This window comes from Falco cherrug, chromosome 6, assembly GCF_023634085.1.
Source record: "Falco cherrug isolate bFalChe1 chromosome 6, bFalChe1.pri, whole genome shotgun sequence".
NCBI lineage: Eukaryota > Metazoa > Chordata > Aves > Falconiformes > Falconidae > Falco > Falco cherrug.
Genome location: NC_073702.1, coordinates 50,096,336 through 50,122,346, shown reverse-complemented (window position 1 = coordinate 50,122,346; position 26,011 = coordinate 50,096,336). Strand labels below are relative to the sequence as shown.

Here is a 26,011-nt window from a genome sequence, read left to right as displayed (position 1 = left end):
TTATTCTTGTTAGGGGTTGCCTGATAGAGACAAGCCTGCCATGGCCCTGTGCCCCCGTGTCTAACCAGTAGCGGGGCTGAACACATGCCCAGCAGGCACATACAAAACCAGAAGTATAAAATCATGTTGCTGAAGTGCAAGTCAATGCAAATAAAATTCTGAGTGGACTAGGTGGTTTAGGTTTAAAAATATCTTAAGATACGTCAGCCAAATAGTCAAGTGGTGACTGGGACAAGGAACACTTAACATATAGCCCACCTAGAGTCTGCAGCCTGCCTGGTTGTCGTTCCTGTGCCCAGCACAGGGGTGGGCTGCAGGCTGGATGCACTGTTCTGATGGGAGCTCTTTGGTCTCAGTGCCACTTTTTGCAGGGAGTTTGACCCTACTATGGGGTTTGATCTGTGTGGCATGCTGTTGGAAGCAGTGCTCTCAACTGCCTCATGATAAAATGTCACATATGGTCTGTGGATCTTGCAAAGGTCTTGATCTGCCAAGGTATTTTGGCATTACTTCTGGCAGCTAATGGGAAGATATCATCTCTCTATTACCCACTTTTCTTCCGCTTATTTGAGGTCAGGCTTCCAGCTCTGGGGTGATACGCAGCATCCACACCATACTACATGTGAGTTAGAAATATGAGAGTTTTGAGCACCTTGCAAGATAAGACCCTAAAGTATTGAAGGGGGCTTTTTTGGTGGGATTTTATTTGGGTGGATTGTTGATTTTTTTTTAATAACTCTTCTGGTGTGATTGTAAATTTAGAAATTATGAATTTGTTCCAGATGGGAAGAAAAAGTCAATCTCACAATTTCTTGTGAAGGAGAAAGATTTAGAAAAAGTATTTCAAAGTCATGGTTTCAGTGCAGTTGGACTGACCAAGTGAAAACAAAACATTTGCTTGTCTTCATTCAGATACTTGGACAAAATTACATTAGAAAGGAGTTGGCTGTTGCAGTAAGAAATAATTATTCAGAAATATTTTCCAACTGTATTAATTGAAAACTTATTTTTCTTTAGCAAGGGCAAGATCAGTGTCACAAGAGCAACATAATACTGACAGTTGACTTATTCATGTTAACCTTATTTCATAGGAATTGTACATGTGGTGTATGAGATAATGAAAGCAACCCTGAAATTCAAATATAAAAGTGAAAGTCAGGAGGGAATGTGATAAGTCACATCCAGAAAAAAACTGTTTAATCTCTCTCTCTCTTTTTTTTTTTTTTTTTTTTTTTTTTTAAATTAGGTACATCCCAATTGCAGGGATTAATAAGTATTTTGAAGAATAACCAAAAAATAGTAATATGGTACAAGCAAAGTCCACTTTTGGCCACTCTTTCCTTCTTAGACTTGGTATTTTGCCTGTCTTGGGTCTTGTGCTCTATCAATGTGACTAGACAGTGTTTGCCAGACAGAGAAGTACAGTGATGGAGTTAAACCTGTTTTATGAGATGCTTATTTGTGTGGTATGCCTGTATCTCAGTGCTGTATTTTCAGACAAGGTCTCTTTGGCTAGGTTGTGGGGCACACAGCTGTGAGCCCTCATTTTGAATCACTCCAGTGCCTTCTATACCCTTCTGGGTGCTGTTCTCAAATGTATATATATTTGGTGCGAGAGAAGACATATCCTTGATATTCAGAATTCTATAGAGTAAAGTGACCTTTTAAAGCCAGGTAGATGGGGATTCAGCAGTATGAATCAGACCTGGAACAGCCCCATCTTTTATTAATATAATGTCTCTTGATTTACTGCAGGAAGCCACTGAAATGATTAAGTGTACCAGCAGTCTGCAGAAACTGCCTGGGTGACCTCTGAAGCGCTATGACGAATATAAAAGAAGAAAATTTAAAACCTGTATGATCAGCTTAAGGAAAATTAAGGCCATATCTCAGCTTGTTGGAAATGCTGTTAAAGTGGGAAGACAGGTAGTGGCTGCAGAGTGGCAGAAGATCTAAGCCACATCTCTTTCCATACGACCTAAAATGAATGATTGTTCTGGGTGGAAAGCATCTTTCCACTGGAGTTTGCTTTCAAGTTTTCCTCCTTGGTGGTCTTCCAAAAAGAAAGCATAGGTAAATAGTATAAAGAGCTGAAGAGTGTCTATTCCGAACAGCTAATCTTGTCCATTCTCTTTATGGATACTTATTTTTGTACTATCTATCTCCTTCTATCTCCATCTTCCAGGAAAGATGCAATGCACGTGTAGATGGAGGTCTTCTGATTTCTCTTTAGGACAAAATTAATAAATCCTAGTAGCAAATATCTTACTAAGAGTAAAATTACTTTGTAGTGCCATTGCAGCTTTTATTACAAGATCTCAAAGCAGTTAGGAAATAATACCCAACTAAGCCTCACAGTATCTCTGTGCAGAGAGGCATGATTTAAACCAAATGCAAGCCCAGCATGCAAGGCACTGAAATTGGCTGGACATTTAGTCATTAAAATCCTTAAGGAATTATCTTAGTTGTGTAATCTATATGTTAAAGCATTGTAAATCTCAAGTGGTCCAGGAGGTGATTTGTGGGACATAGTCGCCCGTAGATTACTTCTTGTCAGCCTTTGGGTTTTGGTGGGGTGGGGTGGTACTGGAGTTGAGACTGGCTATTCAAGCAGCACCGTCCAGATAATTAAACATCACCTCCAGTCTGCCCGGTCTCACCGGCTGACTCGCTGCTACTGATATCTGCAAAGATATGGGAAGTGTGTGGACATTGCCATCAGGTGTGAATGAAGGCACATGCTGCCCCTTGGTGGAGCGGAGCAACCTGACTCCACAGGGGTTCCTGTTTCGGCTCCTTCTGCTCTCCAAAGTAAGAGCCGTGTGCGATCTTGGCCTCAGCCCTTCCCAGCATTGCAGCAGACACTGTTCTCAACCTGTACCTACCCAGCTGCTGCAGAGCAAGCAGTGGGTAGAAGCAGAGCGCTTGTTTGCATGGTAGATGTAGGGAGGTGCATCTGAGTCCAGGCTGCTGCTGAGGGAGAAAGGAAGAGATACAGCTATTTAAATAGTAGAATGTAGGCTGCTGCCACGGGTGCAGAGTGGGTGGCTGCTGCAGCAGAGCATCAGGAGGGGTGGCTGCAGCAGGGAGAGTTGACCTTCAGGAGAAAAAGAGGCCCTAGACCGGAGATCTGGCCCCTCTGTGTGCTGCGCGCACGTTGTCCTCAGTCGGCAGCAGCCGTGGTGATTATTGCCATATTTCTGGACAGAAGGAGGTGTACCTGCACTGTGTAGCACATGCAGCTTAAATGAAGAATCTCTGGGAAATGTTGAACCTGCTGGGTGTATACTGTGAAGTTAATCCCTGTGTGAGCAGTAGGTGTTTATCCAGGAGAACCAGGCATTCAGCAGCCTGGACAAGTACCACGGATCCTCACATGCTGCCTGGAGACTGTTTCTAGCTGGAAAGAAGGAAAAATGAATGTAGGGTAGCTCTAACCTACACGGTGAACATGTAGGTTAGCATGGAGGCTTCCACCCACATGACCTACTTGTGGAGCAGCTTCTTGTCTGAAATAAACAGCGTGATACCGTCCATGCCCGTTTGAGTAGAACGTGTATTTCTGTTGGCTGGAAGAAAGGAAGGTACAGTTGTCAGGCCCAGATGGAGGCTTTGAAATATGCATGGTAGTGGCAGCTGTGTGTGGGAAGAATGACTTGAAGTGTGTTGAGGAGGAGGAGGCTTGTTTACTGTGCTACTGTCTTCATGTAGCTGCAGAGTTAGTTGAATGGGGAGAGAAATGAGGAATGTATTTTCTGTCCGTGGATTATTGCTTCACTGTGCTGGACAGTTTTTTCTCCAATATTCATTGTTTGTTTGAAAATCCATAAAGAATCAGTGAGTTGCAGTGAATTGCAGGGAAGTATTGTCGGTATTTTGCCAGTTCCGGATCCTCATGGATCTGGCCCTGTTTTCCTGAGCTGGGCGCTTCTGCCTGCAGGGTCCTTCTCAAAAGCTGGGCTGAGGCAGCTGTGTGCACACTTTGGAGAGGAAAACGTTGTTCTGGCAGCCTTCCTGATCCTGAATTTTGTGTGTGCCCTTATTTATGAGCGTGTTTGTAGTCTGTGCTTATGTGAATACTTCAGCCTGTGTACCATTGGCACTGGTGTGTTGGCACTGGGTTGCATTGCTGCTGGTGGTGCTGGTTGGCACTGGTGCTGGAGGGTGGCCCACAGGCGCGACTCGGCTGAGGGGCAGTCACGCACAGCGCGCCCTCTTCCTCCCCAGGGAGAGGGAGGCAGTCCTGGTCAGACGCAGGTCGGTGAGGCCTCCTGGCCAAGGCTGCCTGCAGGCAGCATGCCGCTTGGCTCCTGGGCACTTGCCTTCATGCAGGAGAATGGGGTTGGGCTGCATGCCTTCCTCTTCCTCCTTGTAAAGGCAGCCCACAGTCGCTGAGCTGGGAGTCACCTCCGCGAGGGGATCCAGCTTTCATAGCTGCCGCGTGTATCACCTTCTTTCAGGAAAAAAGGCGATGCCAACCCTGGCCCAAAGGTTTTGAGATATGTAAGAGGGAGTATGTATATATGTACTTATGATTATCTGTAAAAAAAAGGAGGACATGTGATACACAACAAAAAGTACTCTGTTCATGTGTCAAGTGGAACATGTGTCAAGTTCATTCACAAACTCTTTAGGGTTTTATATTTTTTTAGATTTATGTTTTATGTTTATGGTTTTCAGTCATCTCATTAATTAACACTTTTATATGGAGAGAATAAGGGTTTATGGCTTATTCCTTTTGTCACAACAATATTTTCCAAGCATGTTTTGTTGAGTACATTTTTCACATTCCCACCCCAGAGCATGAAATTAATCTTTTCTGAATAATTCTCTAGTATCTCTTTCAGCTATGTGGCCTAAAAAGGTCTTTGACTTAAAACTGGTCTAAAAAGAAAGTCTGAAGTTGTAAGGTCATCTGCTAGAATATCAGAAAGGCATGAGTGGACCCTAATAACAAACTTCTAGAGTCAGAGTCAGTTTTGGTGTCAGCTCTTTCACTCTGTGCTGCAGCTTGGTTTGTCCTGACCTGGACCCGGCACTGGAAGACTACCTTTGCTCTTTACACTCAGATAAGGTTGTGTGTCTGCTTCCGCAGAATGCCAGTTAAATGTAGTAGATAGCTTCCAGATACACCTAATTTTGAGAGTAGCTGCCATTTTAATCTGTAATCATATGACAATGACTTCCAAATTTTTATCATTTGAAAATCTACATCCTAAGTGATTTATCTGATTTGAGCTTTAGACTTACAGCAATCAATCAGACCTACTTCCATTATAAATGTCCTTCCTTCCCTCCTCATTTTCTAGCAGGTCTGTGGACAAACCATGCTTCGGACCTTTTCCATTCAACAAGTATGTCTAAGTATTTTATAAAGAAGCACAGCAACAAAAGGAAGCAATATCATACTCATCCTTAATGTGACTTTTCCACGGCTTTATTTTTATCTCACCTTTACTGTGACATAAGACAACAATGTAAAGAGCCAAAATTAGTGATCATCAAATGTTTCAATATATTGAGTTCTCAGGAGATTGAATAAATCTCTAACAGCCAGTCTTCCTGAAGTCATAAAAGGAACTGAATTGATCAAAGTGTAGAATCATCAAAAAGGGAAATTTAAAAGTGTTTGTTTCTGTGTTGGACAAACACAACATCTTTACAACACTTCAAACAGAAGATGTTGCTGCAAATGGAGTGTGAAAAAAAAAAAATCAGCTTAATTAGTAGTAAATAATCATGGCAGCAAAAGAACTTTAGGTGTTTATATTCTTGATTAATCATAGCCCACATTTGCTTCTGACAATTTTACTTTGAAAACTGTGCTAGTTTTATTATTGTTCTACTCTCTTCCAAATGAGGATTTAGCTTTGTTAGCTCTTGACCGTTCTTCATCCAGTTTTAAGGCCTCTACCTTGCACCCTGTGTTGCCATTTACATCTTAGGAATAGGAATGTACATCATTATAATTTGATATTGCTAGCATCTTATCTTCGCCTTGTGTGTAGACGTAGGTCAGACTGAAGTTTCAAGGCATAGAAAATTAAGACAAAGGCTGGATGAAAGCTTTCTTCCATGAAGCAGATACCAATTAGAAATACATGTTTAATCTGGTAAATAGACAAACTGAAACACAGAGAAGACTCTCTTAAATTATAGTGCAATTTATATGGTTGTTGCCAGGGTCGATAACTGAAAATTATTTTTTTCCATGATAGACTTATCATATAGGCATAGCTTTATCAGAAAGAGGAAAACGCAAGTGGTGTTTATTTAGAAGTGTGTATGCCTGTATTTAAGTATGACCTTTCCAAGATGTCTATAAGGGAGGAAGATATTAAAATCTTGAAGAATTTTTGCCAACTGTCTTCTGTGAAGGGCAAAAGGGTTATTTGATGAGTCTCATTCAGTCAAGAGTTTTGACTGGTGTCTTGTTCCAGAATATCATGAGCTTTAACATGTCATCACAGGAGAGTTAGTAAACTCTGCGGGCTTCAGTTTATCTATAAAATGTGACAATAAAATTATCTATTGTTACTTCACTGGATGATGTCATGAGGTACAATAAATATGATTTTACAGTGCTTTGTACCTTGTGCTATGAATTGTAGTAGGTTTCCTTTTCAGTTTCTTTTGAAGTCCTAGCCATAAATGTTAAAATTTTGGGTAGACTTAGCTGTAATACTTAGTAGCTGTAATTTTTCTTCACAGTTTCTTCAAATAAACCAATAATACAATATTAACTTCATTAGAAAATATTTCTCATCTTAGTGTGTAGGATATGAAGCTATCATCTGCATACTTTATCAAACGTTCTGAACATTAAAGACAAATTTAAAAAACCCCACCCGCCGAGTGGCAACCTAATTTCACCTGACAGTGCATGTAACATTCGGTTACGGACCTTCAGTGTGACTTATCTGAAAGTCCTTCATATAGGCTTTGCGTATTCATTTTGTGTCACATATTATTAGAAAAAGTGAGATTTTCCAAAGACTTTGTACAGTTAAAAGTTAGGCAGCTGCCAGCATCATTGAAGTAGTGTCATGGTTTAACCCCAGCCAGCAACTAAGCACCGCATAGCTGCTCAGTGGAGGAGAGAACTGGAGGATTAAAAGTGAGGAAACGCGTGAGTTGAGACAAAGACAGCTTAACAGGTAAAGTAGAAGCCATGTGCGCAAGCAAAGCAAAACAAGGAATTCACTCACCAGTTCCCATGGGCAGGCAGGTGTCCCATCTCCAGGCAAGCAGGGCTCCGTCACGTGTAACAGTTACTTGGGAAGACAAATGCCACCACACTGAACATCCCCCCTCTTCCTTCCTCTCCCCTCAGCTTGTATGCTGAGCATGACGTCCCATGGTATGGAACATCCCCTGGGTCAGTTGGGGTCGACTGTCCCGGCTGTGTCCCTCCCAGCCCTTCTGACCCCCCGCCCCCACCCAGCCTGATTGCTGGTAGGGTGAGAAGCAGAAAAAGCCTTGTGTCTGTGTAAGCACTGCTCAGCAAAAACTAAAGCATCCCTGTGTCATCAACACTGTTTCCAGCACAAATCCAAAACATAACCCCATACCAGCTACTATGAAGAAAATTAACTCTGTACCAGCCAAAACCAATACAAGTAGAAAGCTCAAAGAATATTTCATACTTAGGATCCCACCTGGAATGTACTACAGAGCCAAACAAAGGAAGAAAAATAACAGGACTTATGAGAATGGCTGAATCTTCTTTGTGAAGTACAGGTAGGATATGTAGGGCAGGATATTGTAAGGGGAGAGGTAGCAATGCTCCCTCCTACCACAGTTGTCTTGTTCTCTCTTCTGGCTGAGTATATCTTTGCAGACCACAATAGATGTGAATATGGTACCATAAATAGGCATTAAAATTCAGGGTGCTTACTCTAGTTTTAAGGAACAATGGTGAGGAATGGTGGACTCCTTTTGAGGCTAGCCCATTTTTGAAGTGTACACATTTAAGGTGTTAAACTGGAGAACTCCAGTATCCCAAGACAAACTGAAGCTTTGATTTCAGCCTTTACAGCAACAGAGAAAATAACTGTGTGACTACATCTGTACGTTGACTCTTACATTTTAATTGACAGAAGACTCCACAAAGGGAAAACAAAACATTATCATCCTAGTTTGTTAGTGTCTTGTCTACATTGCATAAGATGGCAATGACAGCCTATGGAAATTCAAGTCCTAAAAGCTGTCCCTCCGGCTGATAAGCACTTCAATAAATACCATTAGCAGCTGGAAGGACAACCTGCAAAACTTTAATAAGGCTTTTCAAGGAAATAGGGTGCTGCATTTCACATGCAACTTGCCTTGTAGATACTTAAGTGACAATTTTTTGTCAACATTGTGCATCTTGGTCAAAAGCTGAATTGGTGTTACTTTGCTGCTGACACCAAGACTTGGAAAGATCCAGGAAAAAACTCCCATGATGAGGACCTCACCAGAGAATGCATAGCATCACTTTAATGTGAACCAAAAGTTGGACACAGGATGTCAGTAAGAATTCTTTATATGATGGGGAAACAGTGAACTGTAGAATTACATGTGAAAGAGAATAATATTGGTTTCAGTATCTTTTGGTTTCATGCGGATAGAAACAGATTTTGCACAGTTACCAGAGAAGTGCAAGACCAATCTGTGATTACATTTGAAAAATAAAAAGGCAGTTTTAAAAAGCAGTAGTAGTATATAAGTGTGTATATAAGAACTTCCTGACCTGTTTAGACAGCAAATGGCAATGAAATAACCAGTTACTTGTCTTTGCTCTTTCTGAGTGTCAGTAACAGATGCATGCCTAAAATTGCACAAATAGCTTGTCTCTGTTCTAATGGGTGAGTTGAGCCTAGCCAGTCTTTGCAGGCATTGCAATCACAGAACGATCTCCAGTTTTAGATGGATGACACAATTTGGATAGGGTTTTTTTGGTTGTTTCTATATGAACATATAAAAGAGCAATCGGATGCTACCAAGTACATATTAGTTAGGAATAATCTATCATACAAATTTAAGCTCAAATCTTCAGTTGGTCTGTGTCCCCAACTTCTTCTTCCCCCCACCCCACCACTGAGTAACATGTCTGAAGTCTTACCAGCAGGGAGGCGCTTGTACAAGACTAAGTACTATTGCTGCAGTGTGTGTGCACCAGTATCTTCATGCAAAGCTTAAATGACTACAGGAAAAGTCCTTCAGTAAATTGTGAAAACACTTCAGAAGTGTTTAAGATTTTGTTATCAGCTGGAGATCTATCTAGAGATATCTGTGTTTTGCAAACAAGGAATAGATTTCACAGTCCTTGATAAGACTAAACACTTCCCCTTATGTGAAGCCCCAGACTTCATGCAATCATAGGATCACTCAGGTTGGAGGGTAAGCCAGGAGGTCATCTAGTCCAACCCATTGCTCAGATCATGCTCAGCGCTGGCCCAGGTTTCCTAGGATTTTGTCTACCTGAGTCCTGACTAATGGGTTGAAAACCTCCACTCTTCAGCATGTTAATAGTCTTGTACAGCTACACATCCATCTCTCCATTGTATTGTAGAACTGCTCAATCACATTGTCTGTTAAGCATCTCGCTGGTAATAATCCTGTTTGCTGGATTTGTGATAATCTGATACACTCATAATCCCTCATGTATCCTGATATAGCATATTTTTGGATTTTGGTCAGCGTGGACAACACATCCAGGTTTTTCAGTAGTTCTTGTTACATCCAGCTGGAGCATGTGTTACTGAAGTTTTTAAGAGGAGCCACACCACAGAACTACTGAAGGTAATGGTTAAGCACCAGAGTTAGAGTTTGCTTCAGTATTAATTTTTTTTTTTGACAGCACTAGTCTTCTCTGCAGAGGCAGAGAACGTATTTCTTCCTGTTACTCATTAGTTTAGTTCAGTAACTATTTCATTCACACAGAATGAAATCAATTCACTGAGAAACCAACTGGGAGTTAAAAAGTAGGAAAGCTGGTATTCCTCCTCCTCACCTGTGAGTAACAATGAGGTGTGGGAGAATAATATCTACTACCTCTAAAATCTTGTAAGGCGTGGTAGAAAGAAACACTAAATCTGGTTTTACTTAGTACAGAAAACATTTCATTTGTTCAGTATGTCAGATTTAAATGCATGATGTGTTGTTTTAAGCTTTTCTTTACATGTGCGACACATTTAAATAATTTATTTAGTTAAAACAGTTCAAAATTCTGCTTGAAGAAATTTTAGCATATCCCAGCCTGTCACCATGATAATTATCTATCAGAAATAAAATAAATGCACCATTTTATTCACCATTTTCTAGTATAATAAAAAAAATCAAGGGCTACAGCAAAACCCCATGCTTTTATTTCTTTAGGGAAGGTGTTTGCTGTTCTGTTGCTTGGTTTTGGCCCTTACAAGTCTGGTTACATTCCAGAATACTACAGACTCCTTTTTTCTGCCTGTGGTTGACCAGGCAGTTGCATTCAGTGTGACGTTTTTGCAATGCTCACGTGGCAGCAATGCCTTAGGCCTTATTTCTCTGCTGTTCTCTTCAGCAGGGGCTTCATCCAAAAATGGGAAGCCGTGCTGAATGTAGCAGTCTGCTTACTAAGTGTATCTTGCCACAAAGAAATTACTTTTGTTTTTGTTTTGTCCAGCTACAGTAGCGTTTCCTGTGGGTATTTTTCAAGCTGAATTTAAAGCACTGGTTTGAGTTACAAAAGAGTAAATTGCTGTGGATTTGCCTGCTTCACTCTCGGTTGCTCCTCCTGTGCTACTGCGCAACAGAGAAGTTAACAGATGTACTACTCTGCCGCCTTAGGAAATGGTCACTGATAGGGAGCATCTCAGTTCTGAATCTTACTCCTCTGTTTGATCTGAATAAATAATATTGACCTATAAGGAAAATATCTTTTATTAGTTCTTTAAAAAAGATTACTGTTAAGAAGAATGAAGAAATTAAAAACAGGGAAGCACACCATATTGTTTTTTAGAACTGAGCCACGTTTTATAAAATGTAGCCAGCAGTCAGTTGGTCTCTGCTTTATGATTTTCTGTTGGTTTTAAAAAACCTACTAGCTTGGTAGAAATATTACAGTATACAATCAATTTACACTCCCAAGTAACGTACAATGATACCATTAAATAGGCTGGTTTATGTCAGTTCCACATAAAACCCCCTCTCAGTGTGACATTTAGAAACATAATAAGAGATGTATAAGAAACAACTAGAGTATCTCTTTCATCCCTTAGCAGTTTCAAATTTCTCTAAAAGATGGTAAAGATCTGATAATACCAGAGAGAAAGTCCCCGTCTGAAGCTGGCTGTCTTTGTATCTAGCGGCAAAATAAATGCATATATGTCTTAAGTGCTATAAAGTGAAGGAAAACCTAGAATAAAGTATGTGATATCCTTGCAGATTCCTTGAGTAGTTTAGAGAGGCAATGCTCTCTCCATCTTCAGTCTGAAAACCTGGGAAGTAGGAATGGCAAAAAAAAAAAGGGTGTGTGGAAATGTCTGTAGAGTGACAGTTATTATGCTGTAGTAATATTATGATATGCAAATGGTTTCATTTTTTCTAAGCTAAAGACACAATAGGGAAGACATGATACAGTGTTTTACTTTTTAGCACGCAAGGTTGATAATTGCTTGGTTAAAAATATAACCATTTGTGCTGTAGACTTTTTGCACTTGCTTTTCAAATTGAGTATGTGCTGATGTGCTGCCCTTATCTTGGCATTGATACAAATGTAACTATAGACATGAAATTTCTGAAGTTATCGTTTTACATTAATGATAATACTTCTGTATTACAATACTATATCATGTTTTGCTTTTAAGTGAAATATATGTTTTGACTACACCGGTAGCTGGATAAACCTTGCCTCTTTAAAAGAAATCCCTTCATAAGGAAACAGAATGTGCTTTTACTTTATTTAGTGCATGTGTGCAGGTTAATGATTGGATGTCAAACATTTTGTAAATCAAAGCAGTATTTAATTTGTGTTTTCCCCAAAAAGATTAGCTAATACAATTTAATATAAAGGCAAGCTGTAGTATTTTAACTTGGAGTCAGTGTGCATTTTCTGGGTTATTACTTTGTTTCAGTGTTCTCTCAAAAGAGGATGCTTCCCTACCGATATTAGATTTGCCATACTTGTAGGTTTTTATTACAGTTTTTTAATAGTTTTATTAACCAATATTAACCCATTTACATGCCATTAGTTTTCTAATTCAGGTATTTTGGAAGTAGATACAAGCAATACCTTCAGTGAGTCAAATAAAATTTCATGGTCCTCATAAAAACAGTCACTGTGTTGTAGAATCATAGAATCAGAATAATTTAGGTTGGAAAAGACCTTTAAGATCCAACTTTAAATCCAACCGCTAACCCAGCACTGCCAAATCCACCACTAAACCATGCCCCTAAGCACCACAGCTACACATCTTTTAAATACCTCCAGGGATGGTGATTCCACCATGTCCCTGGGCAGCTTGTTCCAATGCTTGGCCATCCTTTCAGTGAAGATATTTTCCCTAATACCAATCTAAACCTCCCCTGGCACAACCTGAGGCCATCTCCTCTTGTCCTGTTGCTTATTACTCGGGAGAAGACACCTACCCCCACCTGCCTACAGCCTCCTTTCAGGGAGTTGCAGACAGCAATAAGGTCCCCCCTGAGCCTCCTCTTCTCCAGGCTAAGCAGCCTGTTCCCTCAGCTGCTCCTTGTAAGACTTGTTCTCCAGACCCTTCACCAGCCTCTTTGCCCTTCCCTGGACGCGCTCCAGCACCTCTACGTCCCTCTTGCAGTGAGGGGCCCAAAACTGAACACGGGGTTCAAGGAGCGGCCTCCCCAGTGCCGAGTACAGAGGGATGACCACTTGCCTTGTCCAGCTGGCCACACTGCTTCAGATACAAGCCCAGATGCTGTTGGCCCTCTTGGCCACCTGGGCACACTGCTGGCTCATGTTCAGCCGGCTGCCAGCCAGCACCCCCAGGCCCTTTCCTCCAGGCACTTTCCAGCTGCCCTTCCCCCAGCCTGTAGCGCTGTGTGGGGCTGGTGTGACCCAGGTGCAGGGCCCAGCACTGAGCCGTGTTGAACCTCAGTTGGCCTTGGCCCACTGATCCAGCCTGCCCAGATCCCTCTGCAGAGCCTTCCTGCCCTCCAGCAGATCAACACTCTCCCCCAAGCTGGTGTTGCCTGCAGAGTACTGAGGGTGCACTTGATAGCCTCATCCAGATCATTGATAAAGATATCAAACAGAACTGGCCCCAGTGCTGAGCCCTGGGGAACACCATTTGTAACAGGTTGCCAGCTGGATGTAACTCCATTCACCACCACTCTCTGGGATCAACCACCCAGCCAGGCTTTTACACAGTGAAGAGTACACCCATCCAAGCCATGATTAGCCAGCTGTAACTGCTACTACACTATGTACTCGGTTCTTTGAAATGTAATACTAATTTTCATTGCACTGTGGATGCATGTGCGCTCCCTAAATACATAAGGAAAACAATTTATTAGTGAACTTGTTCCAGCAGAGTAATTTATCACACTTACTTCCCTGAGCATGGTTCTGTGTGGGTACCATGAGATACTGGTATCTTGTTAGAATGAAGGTCATCAGTTACATTTTCTAGTAAAGGGTTACTCTTCCCAAGTTGGCATCAGATCTAGTAACTATGTGCTGTTAACCAATAGAAGGATTAACAAGCATCATTTGTATGATCCATATAGTCACTTCACACTTATCAGTTTTCCAGAACTTTTTTGAAGTAGATTTTGAAGACATTACTGGAGCTATGATGGAGCAGACCTTTGCAGTCAAAAGGCTAGGCACTCAGCCAGTTTGTAATTCAGTGAGACACATTATCTATTTTGACAGTCTTCATGGTTAAATAGTCTGGCTCTTTTAATACCTAACTCTGCTTATAAATAGAAATGAAGAAGTCAAATGGTCCAGTCTCGACAGCAGAATAATGCAGAGTTTTGGATATGTCCAGAGCTCACATATGCCTCTTCCCTTCAGTGGAGTGGGAAGAACAAGGTAATGTGGTTGAGTCAAGCGGAACTTGAAAACACTTCTGGCATGTGTTTGCCTTGAGGTTTCAGTAATACATGAAGAAATTTGATATATCTGAGCTCTGCTTGAGGCCTGTAAAACATAGTGGGTTTCTGACCAAGAAAAGCAATTATTTGAAAAGCAAAACAGTAGACTGAGCATCCACAAAAGCTGTACTTAGAAGACTGGCTCTGCAGTTTGCATGTGGTGTGGAGAAGGAGGATGGGACAGAAGGAAGTAGTCCTGGCTTCTAGTTCCTGTTTCTTGCTCCATATAAAGTATTTTAGCAAATAAGGTTCCCCCGTGAAATCTAGACAAAGGGCTGGAACCTCAGTATAAGCCTCCAAAGACAAGTGTAGGTTCTCTCCTACATTCGCACAACTTAACAGGAAGGGTGGACATCCTACTCTTTGCCACTGTCAATAAGACATGTCTTCTTGAAGACAGGAAAGCTCGTTTTGGGTTGAAATGTGTGTAGAAGGTGCATCCCTCAGCAAGTAATACACTTACTTTGATGTTGCATAACAGTTGATAGCAAGAATTTGTCTTTTCCTTCCACCGTGTGTTACAGTAAGCAGTCCTGAGAGGTAAGAGCTGACTCCCTAAACACCTAGGCACTCTTTGGGCTATAAGCTGGGAGCTCCAGTCTTACACAGGGAACTGATGGAAGTGACTTTAGTGCTGCATGTATGTGCCTTACAGGAGAGGAGTAGGGTCCCAGACATACTCTTTTCCTTATTATGCGCAGTTATTTTTTGCTTAAATATTACCGCACTTTATGGTCTGCTCCTTGGAAATCGAGTGTTGTGTGAGAGCTGTGATTTTCACTTTGGGAGCCAGGTGTCTGAAAACCCTGTGCAATGTCACACCTGAACCTCCTGGTGGATACAGGCCTAATCCAAACCAAGCTTTTCTGAATGTACATGGAACAGCCCTGTGTGGTGGTCCTCAGGCAGCATCCAGGTTGGAGTCATCTCAGCTCTGCATCAGGTACTTGGCCTTGCTCTTGTGGCAGGGGGGTGGAGGCGTCCAGACCCCTTGAACAGAGGCTGTGTTGTGTGAAATATGTAACATATCTCTGAACCAGGATTCATGGCTGATCCAAAGCTAGAGGTTGAATGTAACCTGGTCTCGCTGTTAATCAGAACCGAGTGTCTCAGGACAGGCATGCTGACACAGCTGGTCAGCAGTTCCACTCCGGGACTCTGGTGTGAAGGTTCATGTGCGTGGTTACGGATAGTCTGGGCAGGAGAGGTTCTTCTTCCATCGCAGTGGTGGCTGTGCCTAGTGCTGCAATGGACTACAGCTGGATTATAAATAAACAGGCATGGCCCAGAAACCACCACCATTTATGAATGTTATCTGTGTAGCCAGCGTTTTTGTGTTGGGAGCAACAGGGCAGAATACTGGAATGTATTTATTTACTAAGTATTTTGGAAAACGAGTATGTATTCTGCAAGTCAGAATTAGAGGTACCTTATGTAAAATCTGACGGTGGCATCAGATACATTTACTTGGACCAATGCCCTTATACTCTGGGGTAATGTTTTAAATCTGTATGACATTTCATTGTGACCAGCTTACGTGGGGGCAGCCTCTCATTTTCTTAAGAGACTGTTCTGGTCCACGTTAACACACACTGGTTCAAGTGTTAGCCAAGAAGCTAATTTATTTGGATGTTCTGCATGAGGTAACACTCTTGCGTTACTGTTGTCACTGTTGTAACAGTATGGCCAGTTTCTGTCCTACCCATCTGGTGTATGGTCCCTCGTCAACACTCCAGTGCATGCATGATGAGTTTCTAGTTAAAATCATCTCAACTACTTGCAAAAAACTGCCCTATCCAATGATAAGCATATATGAATAGATAAATAGTGGCTATCAGCTCACCATTTACTTCATGTGTGCAAAACAGGACCCACCTGGGTTGTTCCCAGGGCTGTGGGGAACTCCCTGCGTCCCCAGTCCGGGTCACACAGACTCTTATCTTGTTAACACAGACTGGGACTGTCTGGGGAGTTCTTCTGCGGATCCCTCAGACCTCTGGTGGAGCTGGGCTTGCCTGGGGCGGGTTCCTGTAGCTATCAGTCAGTTATCTCATCTGGACAGAAACTAGCTGAGGAGTTCCCCGGACTGCCCAGGGAGTTCCCACCTGTGACTCGGCATGCTGAGCATGTGCAAGGCACAACCCTTGTCCCCGGCTGCATTATGGTTACAGCTACATGTTAACTTGGAGTGCATGTGCATGCACCTACCTGGTGCATGGTGTTGGAGTACTAAGAGGTTTATTTAGCAGAGGACAGTTGATACTTGGACATTGCCTGGATGTGATCTGCCCAGCTGCCCAGTAGGCTATGTTCCTTCATAGGCACGGATGGTGGTTTGTTTGTTTGTTTTTGTTTTGTTTTGTTTTTTAATGTGCTGGGCTGCCACATATACAAGCTACTACCTGAAAGTGCTTTTGCTGCCCTGCAGAATCCAAAACACTGTGCTCACTGTCAGTAGTACTGGTCACCAGTACCACACTTTAGCAAAGGTCTCTTTCCTGGAGTCATCTGCTGCTTTCTTAACTGCAACAACAGGTGTTGTCTGAGCCTCCTGTCTCTGGAGAAAAAAGGATAGCTTATTATTGAACTTGTGATGTTTATTTAAAAAGTCTATTTACTGTTTGTTGGTCAGTGTGCATTAGCCTGATGAAGAGCATCTAAATCTGATGAGTTTGATACCTGGTGTGGTGTCAGGTAGTTGTCGTAAAGTGGCTTCCTGTAATACGTAGGGGGATGTAAATTTAAACTTCCTTACAGTTAATCTCCTTCTTCATTTTGCAAGTGAAAGGAAAAGCAGTGAGCAAAACAGAAATACAGCAAACAGCAATGCCTGAAAGATTAGTTTGGAAACTCAAGAAATGGTTAAATGTTGGTTAGAGTAAGAAGGGGTGAGAGAGATTTGAGCTGTGCTTGCCTTCATGAGCATGTAAAGCGAGATAGGGCTCCACACCATTTATTCTTCAGGCTGCTCTCTCCAAAGACAGTCTCCAGGTAGCAGATGAGGTTGTTGTGCTTCTTCCACCCAGTGCTCTGTCCTGCAGGGGTGCTGGGAAGTCAAATGTGCACCACACTGAAATTGCAGCTCATGGAACTTATTCATACAGAGTAGAACAAGTGATTAAAAAGTTAAAAAGATTTATTCAGTGCAGCATTGCTCAAAATCAGTACTTCCTATTACGAACTAAGGTGTAGGAACAGTGAAGGTGGGAGTGGTATAATGGACAACCTCTCCAAAGCTGTTATACTGGAGACCTTGGTGACTCTAGTTGGTTGGCACAAATAGATCACAATAGTCAGAATTACAGTATCTAACCATTAGAAAAGTTTGAAAGACATATTAAAGCAAAAAAGGTCTTTGAAAACTATGATTGATACGAACTGTGTAAGAGGAAAAGTATTTGGATTTGTGCTAAAAGTAGTATGGCTGCATTTGGAGGGAATGAAAACGTCTGTGCTGTTTCTCTGAGGAAGCCAGGAATGTTTCTCTAGCAAGCAGTGGAAATGGCTGTTGCTGCAAGAGTGAGTGCAGGTGTGTGGAAAGCAGCCTGATCTAATGCCTAGAGAACTGCCTAGGGATCCGAGCACCTGAGTTCATCCCCTGGGGTCCCCTGCTGCCTTGCTGCCTGCCCTTGGCCAGCTCACCTCTCCCTGCCTCTCACCTACAATCAGGAAACAAATCCTTAATTTCCTTTGAGACTTAGTCATGAGAAAGACAATGAAAGCAGGGAAATCTTATCATCTGGTATTGAAACGCCACACACCTAGTGAATGCTCAACCCCCCTTGTATTATTTAGTTTAGATGCAGTTAGCTTATATCAGGGTTTTTCCGATGTTTTCTTTAGAGATCTAAGATAATGAGAACTTTTTTTTCCTCCTGAAATACAGCTCTTTATAACACACAGTGCCTTGCTTGAAATATTGTGCAAAGAATAGTCTTGTTTATGAGGACAGTACAACATGTTAGATCACCTTTCATTGAACCACGTGCTTTATAATTAATGTACAAAATTATGTCCTCTCTTTTTTTCAAGTGAAGCTTGAATAGCAGTATCCTTTGCTGTAGTCTAATTACAGAACATCCTTATCTTAGTAATAACTTTATTTATGAATATACTTTACCTGCCCCTCATAAATTATCCTTAAGCTGCTGCAGCAGTGAGTTGAGGAAGAAAATTTGCTTTAAGCAGAAGCTGAAGGTAAGCCTGATTGGAGACTTGAGCTATTTTTCATGATACGGGTTTGCAGCTGACTTGGTTTGTGTGTTGCTGGTAGTTTGGATGGATGAAGAGGTGGGATAAAGCTCCCAGTGTTTCCTTCCCTTACCTTCCCTGGAGAGAGGGGGAATAGCCCAGCTGAGACGATATCACTTAAAACAGCCTGCCTTGCTGCACTGGTGTGAGGAGTCATTCAATACTGCTTGCACAGTGCTCAGGAAACAGATTAAAACTCTTTTTCCTACAGCCATGGTAGGGCAGCACTGAGGCTGCTGTGTCTCAGAAGACTGTAGCCCCTTTCTCATTTGCATTTCCAGCTTTGTCACCATGTTGCTGAGATACCTCAGTCATGGGCTTTTCTAAATTCAGCAATTTAGAAGGCAGCTGTTACCTTATTCATAAAAAAATGGAAGAAATGAAAAGCACTCTAACTTTTAGAAACTTCTCTGTAGTTTTGTTTTCAAATTTGATCTGTCAAAATTGCTCCCCTCTAGTGGTTTTCAGACTGTTTCTAAACATGAAAAAGCTGGTGCAATGCTAAATATTCTGAAGTTTTAAGAAAGCCGTTTCCTTGAGAAAGTTCTGTACTTAATAAAGTGTAATTTCTTTTGGGGATAATTAACTTACAAAGTGCTAGGGACTTTCCAGCCATCAGAAACCCTATCCTAAAGCTCAGTTTAGCACAGGCAGCTGCAGAACAAGTCTTAGCTTCTTAGCTGGCTATCCCAAACATTGTCTAGAGAGCTGCCATTCCTGCCTGGTTGACTGCAAGGCCACTGCTGCAGAGAGCATACCAATCATGCTGAAATGTGTAAAATTAGCATTTAAGCCAAAATAATGAGATAACCTTCTGTGCAGTGTATAATCCTAATAAGATTAAGCTTTAGCAAAGAAAAACATAAAAGATATAACCTAATAAAATCATAATCTATTCTGAATAAACTGTATTATACATATTTGCTGAACGGATTATATAAGTTTAATGAAATTACACTGTCTTATAAGCAGGATACAATAAGTAGTAATGGCAGTTTTTCTATACACAGTGCAAGAGAGTAAGGAAGAAGATGGGGATTATTAGAAAATGGGTTTAGTCAAAACAATTTTAAATCAAAAAGATAAAGACAAAAATAGAATAATAATTTCTTAAATACTGCGACAATGAGCTTAGTGTTTCTTTGAGTGTATTAGCTAAGATCAAAGTAAGATATGCAAACATGCATAACTCAAAAGTATCCAGAAAATACCTGTAGTTTTTAGAGGAAGCGGGAAGATGGGATTGACATGGTGTTGGAGCAGAATGATACAGCTAAAAAGAATGTAAAAGATTTGAGAAGTTTTAACACTTTCTCAGCATCTGGTCAAATTTTTGTTGATATTGCTGTAGTATACTCTGTATTTGTCCATTCCATGTCTTCATCTGATACATGGTAGTGGATTCCTTGCTGTTAGCACTTCTGAGCCAGATGGCATACACTCTGTCATGCTGAGATCATGCTTGAAATGTCATCTATGCAACACAGCTGAGATATAGTAGCACTTTAATTTCTCAATTGTTGTCCATTATGGCAGGTTTTTTGTTGGGGGTATTTTACCCATGTAAAAAGAATAACTAAATATGCTTTTTTTTGCCTTTACAAATGAAAGCATTTCCAAATATTTTTGATAGTTTACCAAATTTCAGCTTAGCTTGTTGTATTAAGGAATATGTTTGTCCTTATAGTAGTACTAAAAATAAGAAGAAAACTGCTTTTAAAACTATGTTATCACAACCATGTTACCTCTCCAAGAACTCTGCTGCATGTTTTTGAAAACCATTACGAGACAGTCAAGAATCATGTTAAGACAGAACGGTCTGAGACTTAACCTCTCCAGTAAGTGTAACGGTAAGGGTTTTTCCTGGGTTAAGTGAAGGGAAGATGGAGAGAGAAAGGAAGAGGTGCAAGAAGCATGGTTATATTATTCATCAATTTTTTCTTTATTTAATGTGCTGAAAATTGTGAATTAGAATAGATGCTGAAAGGCAGTGCTACAAAAATTACATCTTAGGGGCCACATCTGTTCTGGTTTTCTGGTTTCTTATTTAAGTTGCTTAGTTTGCACAAAATGTTGCTTTTCTGTCTGTCCAGATAAAAACACATCTTGTGTTCCAGCAGGCAGAATTTTAAAATACATCTCTCGGAAACGTAAGGTCTAATTAGCTTACACAGCTTTGTCCCCATTCTGCAGCTCCATAGTAGGTGCTGAAACACTTGGACTTAAACAATGTATAAGAACTAGACCCGAGAGTCAAATGGGTTTCTTTTCCATGCATAATAATTTCATAGTAGACTTCATTCTTTTGTGCATCTGCAACATCTCATTGGTTTAAACCCCATCCTTAGTTATATCTGGGCAATACTGGTGGGCTTAAAAGAAAAAGACTACAGGAGGTTATGTAGAAAGCAAAAGTTTATATTTAAAGGCATCCCTGAACTTAAATCATATGATTAGGCATGTTTAGATGATACATGTCATAAGACTAAATCATGAAAATGAAGATAAATTTCCAAGTAAAGACTAGTCTTCATGTGTGACATCCTGGTTAGAGGAGCCTCCCCCCTGCTGAAGGCTGTAAAGGGAGACATGAGTCATTGTTTTGGATGAGGGCAGTGCTAGATATTTATAAGGCTGTCCATCTATGCACTTACTGAATTTCTAATGTTTGTTCTGATAGAAATAGGTGTTATGTTTTACTAGTGGAGTTTAATTTCTGATATGTGTAAGTGAAAGAGAAGAGAGAAATAGGAGAAATATGTATTTCAAGACTCCTAACCAACAAACAACTCAAAGTAAAATAGACGGCGATTCTATTATTTCTTTGGCTTACTGTGTTTTCATTCTCTTGTCCTTTACTTTTCTCCTATGTTGTGTATTTGGTTTCTCAGGCTGCTGGCTTTTGATAGGCAAGGGCTGTCTTCCTTTTCCGTGTTGAAGTGGCCTATGGCATTGTTGAAACCTGCTCCAACAAACAAAACAAACTAAAATGGCCATGGCACTGCAGCTGGTGTGGAAGAATATATGATACGAGGTCTGACTGCGTGCCCCAACTCAGTGTCAGTCAGTGAATGTCCTGGGGTGATGCTGCTCTTTTACCTCCGGCCTTTAAAATACAAGTCATCTTGCCCATTCCTTGTACAGAAGTAATGATTCTGAGTAGCACACAGTACTTTTTCATTATGTTTGCACTTCAGCTTTAATTAGTTGTAGATTTAGTGATTAGACATATTACACTGGCTTGCATTTTAGTACTTAAAATGCTGTTGCTTCTTGCTTTTATTTCTTGATGTCTCTCATTTGTCTGTAGACAGAAAGATTTGCCTTTTCCTTATCTGAAGTCAGTAGCTTCTCAGACACAAAGACTTAACACTTGATTATGTGTTGTCCAGCTTCTGCTTGCTTTTATAACTTACAAACATACAGTGAGGGGAGGAGAAGCGACAAGAATAAAAGCAATGTGCCTGTGAGTAACGCTGGAATGGCGATGGACAAGAAGAATCAGTAGCTTCATGCAGTCACGAGCAGTAACAGATTTAATGATCTGTCAAAAATACCTTGTTTTTCTCAACTTAAACGGGACATACTGTAATATACAGTAGTATATTACAACTATAGATAACTGAGCTGTTGTTATAGGGATGTAGACAGTCCTCACAAACCTGTGTACAGCCTGATACACTACAACCCAAACCAAGCGTGATCCCAAACCAGAGACCAATCAGAGTCATGTTTACAGTGGGCAAAGAGATAAAAATTGGTCTTAAATTACTTCGGTTTCTTAAAATACAGTGCTCTTAGTTGCTGAAGCATAGTACATTTGTATATAAACGCCTAGAGGCTGAAGGAATGAAAGCCAAAGTGACATAAGGTGACAAGGAGTAGTAACAGATACTCTTGAGGTTATAAATCATATTCCTGTTGCTTGAAAAGGAAAATCAGACCACATTCTGTATATGAGGCAGATTGTAAAATCTGAAAAACATGAGAAATGACAACTTCCAGAAATTTGATTTTGCATGCTGGTAGAGTTAAACTTTCATCTTCCTGCAGAAAGCCATGAGTTGTCTTAAGCATGAGTATTGCTTTGATGAGTCAGGTTATGCCTGCCCCCCACCCGTGGGCTGGTGGCCCATCCCCAGGGAGGTACCTGATGCCGGTGCCAGGACTGCCCCGGTGCCCCTGGCTGCCCTGCTCCTGGCTGGGGCTGGGCTGGGACCTGGCAGCACCCCCAGTTGCTCCCAGCCCCCAGGGATCATCCAGGGCTCCCTGACACCTTACTGCAAATTAGTCTTCCTATAATATGGATTATATTTGCAGATTCTGAAGTCTCTTAAATGCAGTCTTACTTCTAAACAGTGGGAGCTTACCTGGTCAGTGAGGTGCAGGTATATAATGCATATGTGCATGCAGACACACACACACGTGTGCATGCGCTTCATGCACAAACGTGGCATTTTGGAATGTGTAAGTGACTTAATTTTCCACATATTTCTTGCTGATTCCATGAGTGTTACTCCCATGTTTTATTCTGGCAGCACTGTCTACGTGCCAGCCTACCCAGATGCCTTATTTCATAGAGAGGTATATGAAATAATCTTGAAAATGATAACTTGAGGACAGTTAATTCTCCATTTTCAAAGGTATACCCATGAATAGTAGTGTTTGCATAGACTTTTCCAGTTGTTCTGCCCAGGGCACTAGGGAATGCTTCTCATTATGAGGGTGAGCTTGGAAGAGAAAGAGTCCGTGGGAAATGAGATCCTAGATTCAGCGCATTTCATGGGAGTTTTCTACATTGGTAAGAATAGTGACAGAATTTCCACTGACCTCAGTGGTACAGAGATTTTGTCAGTGCTGTGGAGCCCCACGGCATGGAGGAGAAGGGAGTCTCCATGCCCTGAAGTTCATCCATTTAGTTAATGACTAAATATGTTTTCTGTCTGACTCTAAGAAGTCAAATTAGGGGGAGTACAGGGAGGTCATTAGTTGCCATCCTGCAGTGAGCACCTTGTGGAAAAAAGTCCTACTGAAGCAATTCTTTATTTTCTTGTAGGAGACAGACATGTACAATTAGTTTACTTTATTCTAGTCATTCATAAGGAACAATATTTTCGGCTATATAATCTGAATAGATCTCACTGTTTGGGAAGGTTTCTGGGCTGCTTGGCTTCATCTTCTGTTCATAGCTGTTTTCTCCTGCAGCAACTTTATGAGTATTTTCTCTGCTCAGAGTTTTGTATTACTAAAACACCTGTAGATAGCCATTTCCATTATTTGTCATTATATTATCACAGCTTAAGGGTACTGTAGTGTCAGCTATAGTAGCATGGCCCGTCTAGGCTTCAGTGGAGAAAATGGGGTCAGCCGCAAGTTAGTATGTTCTTAAGATTTTCTTATTTTTGCATACTTTGCTTACAAGTTTCTGAATCTATCACTGTTACATGGTATAAGGAAGGTGTGACTGTTTTCTGTCAAATTTGTTTCTGTCCTTTTTCTAAATTACTGTTTTCCTTCAGGCAATAGTTAGAGGCAAAATTTGTAGATATTTCCTCTGAAGTGCTGTTATTTCTTGTATTTCCAAGAGGGGGAAAAAAAAGACAACTGTTTGTTTAACGTCTTGGGGATGTTTCATGTATAGATTCACCACTTGCAGATTTTCAAAAGAAGGTCCTTGTTTTGAAAATGTGATCCTAAATGTGAGGTAACACCAGGGCACTTTTGAGAATATTGTTTCAAGGGAGTTTCTACTCCCTTGCTGTGAACTTTTCACATCTGTTAGGCAGCACTCATACTGAGGAGCATGGACTTACTCATTTCAGACCATAAACCACCAGTAGCTGCTTGCTATGCTTTTCCTATACCAGACCCACAAAGGACGTAAATTGTTACTGACTCTGGCTGTTCAGTTTATGCTGCTGAGACTCATGCAGCTCTGGAGGTCCTCAGTCTAATCCTAAATCTTGAAAGGTGTCAGAAGAGTTTTCTTGCACATTCTAGAAAAGAAAGGAAGTATTAGAGGGAATGTACGTACATTATTTGTATGAATAAGCTGGAACTGTTCCTTCTTGCACATTATATGATTTTTTCATTGGCTCTGAATGTTCTCAATAAATATGTAATCTCCTCCTTCCAATATGAATTTTTATTTGTTAATCTTTTTGTAGAATAGTTTACTTCATACCTACTCTCTGAAATCCTTGGGTACTTTCTTTTCCTTGAGGAGTTTTCAGTTATTCCTGATGATATTGTTACATTTTCCCTTGAAGCAGTGTGTTCATAACAGGATAATGGGGAGAGAAGCTGTTAGGTTTGTGATTGATTAGTGGATGTACAATCTGAATTCCCTTGGAAAGTGGGCGTGTGATTGTTTGAGTGTGTTTCTTTGGAGAGAGACCATTTCAGGGAATCGTAGTTCGAGCTGCAAACAATCCATTAGTCACTCGTCCAAGCCCTGCCAGCGTAATACTGTTCCCTGCAGTACATTATTGAGTGTTTTGTCCAATATCGGTTTGAGTGACTCAAGCCATGAGGCTTCTACCACTTCCTCTGAGAAACTATTTCATGGTCTGACAGAGCTCACTGTTAGGAAATATTTCCTGGTACTCAGCCTAAACTTTTTAACACCCAGATTGATCTCATTACGGTTAGGTATACTTTGTTTTTTCCAGTCCTGTCTGAAATCTTTTTCCTTCTTTGGCATTCACACTCTTGAGTGAATAGTAGATGGTATCATATCTCCTCCTAAGTCAAACAAATACATAATTAGTTCTTCTATTCCTTCTCTCCAAATAGGCCATCTGTTTGGTGGAAAACAGGGCTGAGTATGGGAAGATTTTTTTCTACTAAGTGCTTGTTTCAAACAACTAATACAGAAAAGTGCATTAGGAATTCACGTGATTATGTAGCTCCAAAGAGCCCCAACTTTTGTATGAAGTGTTTTTCAGAAATTAGGTAGAAGACAGTAGGTTTTTCAGGCAGTCATTTGAAGTCTCTAGCACAGTATACAGCTCTAGCATTAGTAGTCTGTAATATTTCATGGCATCAGAGAATGTTTTGTAATGCTGCTTCATCTATTTATCAAGCAAATTATGTGAAACTACAGCCCCAAGAGGGGAGAGTAATGGCAGCAGAATTGCAAGCAGATCCAGGGGCCATTTGGACGTCTGTTGTTCACAGCTTTACAGCCAGAATTTGCAAGTATTTGGGTCATATAAGGATTGCTGAGGAAGGGAATGTACCATCCAACCATTACACATCTCTGGATTTCTTTCTAGTCTGGTAGCCAACATCTGTTTGGTATTTCCTTCCTTCCTTCCTTCCTTCCTTCCTTCCTTCCTTCCTTCCTTCCTTCCTTCCTTCCTTCCTTCCTTCCTTCCTTCCTTCCTTCCTCCCTCCCTCCCTTCCTCCCTCCCTCCCCCCCCCCCCTTCCTCCTCCCCCCCCCCCCCCATTCCAGATCAGTGTCCTCTAGCCTAAGGTGGTCACTTACGATCATCTACATTCTGCAAAGTTGTACACACATAATAAATTGTGTTTTGCAACATCTGGGTATGTGCTATTCTTACGTCTTACAGAGGATCTGCTGCTTAGTCAGAGACTCCTAGTCAGAGGAACACTTAAATTTACAAAGAAGATTTCTAAATTAGTACTCCATGCTTGCTTTGA

General features: G+C 41.1%; 1 protein-coding gene across 5 annotated transcripts in view; it reads left to right on the top strand.

The window, feature by feature from the left end:
- The window catches only part of AIG1 (androgen induced 1), a 127,965-nt gene that overhangs the window by 11,979 nt on the left and 89,975 nt on the right, over positions 1 to 26,011 (top strand). The window contains exon 3 of one of the 5 annotated variants that reach the window (XR_008732685.1): positions 1,756 to 12,049. The exons of the other annotated variants lie outside the window; for them this stretch is intronic. The gene's annotated coding sequence lies outside the window, so the exon portion shown is untranslated. Of the gene's footprint in view, positions 1 to 1,755; positions 12,050 to 26,011 lie in introns of those variants that run through there. 5 annotated transcript variants of the gene reach the window in all.